The following is a 6,531-nucleotide window of genomic DNA, read 5'->3' as shown; positions in this document are numbered from 1 at the left end:
TGAGGCTGCTTGAAATGAGACAAACAGAAAGACAAGCAATTTCTAAGAGGCCTGTTACCACCATAGGGTAGCTGATGAACTAGCAAAGAACTGGTGGAGACGCTGATCTTAAATATCCCTCCTGCATATTGTGGGCAATGAGAAAGAGGTAAAGGACACCACAAACACACAATACAGCCTGTTAACACATGCAAAGGTATTACTCTCTTCAGCCTCCCTCCTCAGCACAATTTCGATCTAAACATGCACCTCAGAACCAGATTTGCACAAATGTGTCTCATCAGAGATAGTCGAATTATTTCAGCATGACAAGCTCTTATGTCCCCCGCTCCATAGCTGAATGTTTGATAAGCTCCTTACTTGTTTCTGTTTGCTGAACTTTATCTTTCAGCACTTTATCAGGTTGAGTCATTCTCAGTGACTGATATCAAGCTTTTATTAAAAATCAAACACTATTCAAGTTGTATGTATTGATATGAGAAAGGTTCATCCTCATAGTTAATACATTTTTATTGTTCATTTCTTTCTATTTAAAGTTTTGTCTCCATAGAAACATCAACAAAACTGCCTCACCATGTTCGTAAGGATCTACTTATCAATACTATTCAATTAATCTGCCTTTTATTGGGAATCACAATGCCAGATTTTTAATTCATTCACATAAAGAGATTATTGAGTACTCTGAGAGGACCAAAAAAGGAAAGAAAAAAAAAACAATATACAGTGGACTTTCCACATTTTGTCACATTACAGCCACAAACATGAATCAATTTTACTGGAATTCGACATGAAAGACCAATACAAAGTGGTGTACACGTGAGAAGTGGAATGAAAATCAGACATGATTCCAAACATTTTTTACAAATAAATAACTGAAAAGTTTTACAGAGTGTAAAATTCTAGTAGTTTCTAGTAGTTTTACACTTTGCTAGCAGGTAGTAAAACTTCTATGGAAACTGTTAATGAATGCTCTCTGCGGCATCTAACTCTCTCCCCAAAAAACAATAAGTAAATTATGCACCATGAAGAGAAGAGGGACTCTGTCTAGCTAATCACTAGTAGGAGGAATAGCCTGGTTTCTTTGGTTATGATGGTTTTTGGAGTGCTGCTCATAAATGTCAAAACTGTTACTCATTATACTGAGTTAATGCACACCATTTTTTTGAGCCAGTCAGAGGCAGACTTGCTAGTGTGCTTGTAGTCATTGCCCTGCTGCACAATCTACAGTGGGGCAAAAAAGTATTTAGTCAGCCACCGATTGTGCAAGTTCCCCCACTTAAAATGATGACAGAGGTCAGTAATTTGCACCAGAGGTACACTTCAACTGTGAGAGACAGAATGTGAAAAAAAATCTATGAATTCACATGGTAGGATTTGTAAAGAATTTATTCGTAAATCAGGGTGGAAAATAAGTATTTGGTCACCTCAAACATGGAAAATCTCTGGCTCTCACAGACCTGTAACGTCTTCTGTAAGAAGCTTTTCTGTCCCTCACTCGTTACCTGTATGAATGGCACCTGTTTGAACTCATCATCTGTATAAAAGACACCTGTCCACAGCCTCAAACAGTCAGACTCCAAACTCCGCCATGGCCAAGACCAAAGAGCTTTCGAAGGACACCAGGAAAAGTATTGTAGACCTGCACCAGACTGGGAAGAGTGAATCTACAATAGGCAAGCAGCTTGGTGTGAAAAAATCAACTGTGGGAGCAATCATCAGGAAATGGAAGACATACAAGACCACTGATAATCTCCCTCGATCTGGGGCTCCACGCAAGATCTCATCCCGTGGGGTCAAAATGATCATGAGAACGGTGAGCAAAGATCCCAGAACCACACGGGGGGACCTGGTGAATGACCTGCAGAGAGCTGGGACCAAAGTAACAAAGGTCACCATCAGTAACACACTACAACGGCAGGGAATCAAATCCCGCAGTGCCAGACGTGTTCCGCTGCTGAAGCCAGTGCATGTCCAGGCCCGTCTGAAGTTTGCCAGAGAGCACATGGATGATACAGCAGAAGATTGGGAGAATGTCATGTGGTCAGATGAAACCAAAGTAGAACTTTTTGGTATAAACTCAACTCGTCGTGTTTGGAGGACGAAGAATACTGAGTTGCATCCCAAGAACACCATACCTACTGTGAAGCATGGGGGTGGAAACATCATGCTATGGGGCTGTTTTTCTGCCAAGGGGACAGGACGACTGATCCGTGTTAAGGACAGAATGAATGGGGCCATGTATCGTGAGATTTTGAGCCAAAACCTCCTTCCATCAGTGAGAACTTTGAAGATGAAACGAGGCTGGGTCTTCCAACATGACAATGATCCAAAACACACCGCCCGGGCAACAAAGGAGTGGCGTGAGGTTCTGGGGGCGCTCCGTCTCTGGGCTGGGGCCCTGGCCGGGCCTCGGGGCCTTGGGTCCTGGTTGGTGTGTTGCCGGGGTTGTGGGCGGGTGGGTGCATGGGGGCCCATCCCTGGCGCAGGGTACCGCCGGTGCGTCAAGCCACCTGGGGGGCTCTTCAACTGGTGGGGGAGATTGTCACACCTTGCAGGAGCTTTCCTCTCCTCAGGAACTCTCTGCAGGAGGGAGATACAGGAGAGGTGGAGGAAGATCTCAGCCTGGGCGTCTATTGTCTCATGTAGTCTAGAAAATGAGTGGATGGTGGGGTGGGTGCAGTTTTCTCCGTGGTGGGGTTGGATGGACTGTCCCGGGCTCTGTGGGGCTGGGGGGCGCTGCTGTGCTGGGCCCCCGTCTGGATGGGCCTGGCCCCCCTTTCCCTGGTGGGTCGCGGAGTATGGGAGTGCCTACTGGGGTCAGCGGGGAGCTGGCCCCAGGGAGGGGTCACCTGCCCCTCCCTTCCTTCCCTCCCCATTTCCAGCTGCCTCCCTCTTCCCGCTCCACCACAACCACCCACACATGCAGGGCCTTGGAGTAGGGGTATGTCACCAGGGTGCAGAGGAGGCTACCCCCCCCCCCCCCTCTGTCCCCTTCTGGCCGCCTCTGCCTCAATTTTATCCCACAACTTAGACATTCACATTACTCACACTCTCATTACACATACATATAGGATCTTGGGGGTGGGCACGATACACGGAATCCAAATTACCATCAGGGTGTACACCTCACCCCTGGTGTCGTTGCCCACCTCTCAATTTTGAATACATGTAGACATTGAGGGCTAGCAGGAGGGACCATGCGCTTACCTGCTGCTCTCTGGCAGCTAGCTCCGTGCCCTCCTGGGTTTTAATTGCACCTTAGAACACACATGCATCAACACTACAATGAGCGGGTGGAGGGAGGTTTGGAGTCTTCTCTCACCCCCGTTCTCTGCGGCCGGATGAAAAAGAGAACTTTCTTCCCCATAATTATCACTTCTTAAAATCTGTAGCAACTTCAAGTCTGTCAGCGTGCTGAGCATGCTCAGAATGTGACAATATATTTTTGTTCAATATTTAATTTCTTTCAGTTGCAATTGTTAAATGAAAAAATATATATATATATTCTTATAATTTAACAAACTAATTTATCAAAAAAATATATATACATATATCTGTATTAGTTTTAATAAATTAATTTGACACCTGTATTGAAAATACCATATTGTATTCATACAGAATCAGTTTGGTATCATTGTTTGTCTGTTCACTGATTGTTGAAAGTAAGAGCTACTTTGATCTGTTAAGATCTAAAGTATCCAAAGTTGAGCTCTAATGTTTCTTCACCCCTGTGTGTGTGATATGTGATTTCCTACATGCTGGCAGAGCAGAGCAGCAGTTTGTGCTCACAGATGGTGACGGTGTGGAGAGACGGTGGTGTTACGTGATGGACAAGTGAGGTCTCGGAAGACGCAGACTGGTCTGCAGTTTATCAAGTGGTTGTACCTACTGCTTATCGTACCCAGGTACTGTCCTTAGCACATGACCATCCATGGTCAGGACATTTGGGGGTTAATAAAACATACACCAGAATTCTGAAACATTTCTTCTGGCCCGGACTGAAATCTGATGTTGTTCAATACTGCCGTACTTGCCATGTATGCCAAATGACCGGCAAGCCAAACCAAGTAATCCCCCCAGCTCCTCTCTGTCCTATCCCAGTAGTAGAGGAGCCATTTCAAAAAGTGATTGTTGACTGTGTGGGGCCTCTACCTAAAGCTAAAACTGGAAACCAGTTTCTGTTGACTGTCATGTGCGTTTCAACCAGGTTTCCCGAGGCAATCCCACTACGGAGAATAACAGCTCAGATTGTTATCAAAGCACTGTTGAGATTCTTTTCAACCTTTGGTCTGCCTAAGGTTGTGCAAACATACCAAGGCACTAACTTTAAGTCTAGAGTGTTTGCCCAAACCCTGAAAACATTAGGCATTGAACACATAACCTCGAGTTCTTACCATCCTGAAAGTCAGGGGGCACTAGAGAGGTTTCATCAGACTTTGAAGTCTATGTTAAGGAAACACTGTTATAGTTCCCTACAGGACTGGGATGAAAGTGTTCCACTTGTTTTATTTGCCTGTCGGGAAGCAACCCAAGAATCTCTGGGATTTAGTCCCTGTGAACTTGTGTTTGGGCGTGAGATGAGGGGTCCTTTGAAGGTTTTTAAAGAAAGGCTAGCTACACCGGTTGACAACGCCAAAAGCCTTCCAGAGTACGTCAAGACACTAAATGACAGGTTGAAGAGGGCTTATTCCTTAACCAGGAAGGTATTAGCCACGTCACAAGCGAAAATGAAGAGACACTTTGATCAGCGGGCTGTTGACCGTTCATTTCTGCCAGGTGACAGAGTGCTCCTTCTCCTTCCGGTGCCCGGCTCCTCTCTCTCCGTTAGGTTCTCTGGTCCTTATGTTGTAGAGAGAAAACTCAGCAAGACTAACTACATTATTCAGACCCCAGATCGCAGACGTCCCACTCGGGTGTGTCATGTCAACATGATGAAGCTGTACAACTCTCGTGAACCTTCAGCTGTACCATCTGTGGCTATGTTTCCGATGGCTTCGGTGACCAAGGTGGAGATTACTCCAGATGAAGATGGGTTGGTGTTACGGGGTGCTGAGCCTCAAAGTGCTCGACTAGGTAATTCTGTGATATTGTCGACCCTAACACAATACCTGTCCCACCTTCCTGCTGAACAGAGTAATGATATTATAACACTCATATCGGGATTTCCATCTCTGTTCAGTGATATCCCGTCTCAAACCACTGTCATAAAACATGATGTGGTGCTGACTAACCCTACACCAATCAAACAGCGCGCTTATCGGGTTAGTCCTGCAAAGAGGGAGATCATAAAACAGGAAGTTGAGTATCTTCTTCAGAATGGATTTGCAGTGCCAAGCTCCAGCTCTTGGAGTTCACCATGTCTCTTAGACACAAAAAAAGATGGAAGCCCAAGATTCTGTACCGACTTCCGAAAGGTGAACTCTGTCACTGTACCAGATGCACATCCCTTACCTCTTATCGATGACTGCATTGATGAAATTGGGCCTGCAAAATACATCACTAAACTCGATATGTTAAAAGGGTATTGGCAAGTGCCTTTGACACAGCAAGCATCTGACATTTCAGCTTTTGTCACTCCTGACCACTTTCTGCAGTATACGGTTATGCCTTTTGGCATGTGCAATGCCCCTGCAACATTTCAGAGACTGGTTAATAAAGTGTTGGGAAACATCCCCAACTGCAGAGCCTACTTGGATGACATCGCTGTGTATAGCAGTGACTGGTCAACCCACATGGCTACATTGAAAGAAGTCTTCATAAGCCTAGAAAATGCATCTCTCACTTTGAACCTTGCCAAATGTGATTTTGCTAGAGGCAGTGTCCTCTACCTTGGCCAGCAAGTTGGTCTAGGAAAAGTGCGCCCTGCAGATGCCAAAGTCACTGCGATTAGGGAGTTCCCCCAACCAACCACCAGGAGAGAACTGCGGCGGTTCCTTGGGATGACAGGATACTACCGACGATTTTGTAAGAATTTCTCTTCTGTTGCTGCCCCCCTCACTGACTTAACCAGCCCCTCAAAGCTGTTTATTTGGTCTGAGAGTTGCCAGCAGGCTTTCGAAAGCCTTAAGGGCTTACTTTGTTGCACCCCTGTTTTGTCTGCTCCTAACTTCTCCTTACCATTCAAACTGGAAATAGATGCCAGCGCAGTTGGGGCGGGAGCGGTGCTTCTCCAGGAGGATACCCAGGGCATTGACCATCCTGTAAGTTACTTCTCTCAGAAGTTTGACAAACACCAGCTCAGGTATTCTACCATTGAAAAGGAGACCCTTGCTTTGTTGTGGGCCTTGCAACATTTTGAAGTCCATACAGAGTCAGGTCAGAGGTCAGTCCAAGTATTCACAGATCACAACCCTTTAGTTTTCCTCTCCAAGATGTATAATCACAACCAGCGGCTTATGCGTTGGTCACTGATTATTCAGAATTATACCCTCAATATCCATCACAAAAAAGGTTCAGAAAACATTGTAGCAGACGCACTCTCCCGTGCTGTTTAGAGAGGTCACCAAACCCTGAGTTTGGTTTTTGAAGGGT

The 6,531-nt window shown here is 45.6% G+C and overlaps 1 protein-coding gene across 2 annotated transcripts in view; it reads left to right on the top strand.

Moving 5' to 3' along the window:
* Positions 1 to 1,065: 1,065 nt before the first annotated feature.
* The window catches only part of LOC113036043 (uncharacterized), a 322,745-nt gene continuing 317,279 nt past the window's right edge, over positions 1,066 to 6,531 (top strand). For both annotated transcript variants that reach the window (XM_080309320.1, XM_080309304.1), the window contains exon 1: positions 1,066 to 1,813. The gene's annotated coding sequence lies outside the window, so the exon portion shown is untranslated. The remainder of the gene's footprint in view (positions 1,814 to 6,531) is intronic.

The sequence above is a fragment of the Astatotilapia calliptera genome, chromosome 2, assembly GCF_964374335.1.
Source record: "Astatotilapia calliptera chromosome 2, fAstCal68.1, whole genome shotgun sequence".
In the NCBI taxonomy this organism is placed as follows: Eukaryota; Metazoa; Chordata; class Actinopteri; order Cichliformes; family Cichlidae; genus Astatotilapia; species Astatotilapia calliptera.
Note: the sequence above shows the minus strand (reverse complement) of the source record. Positions and strands in the feature narration are given on the sequence as shown.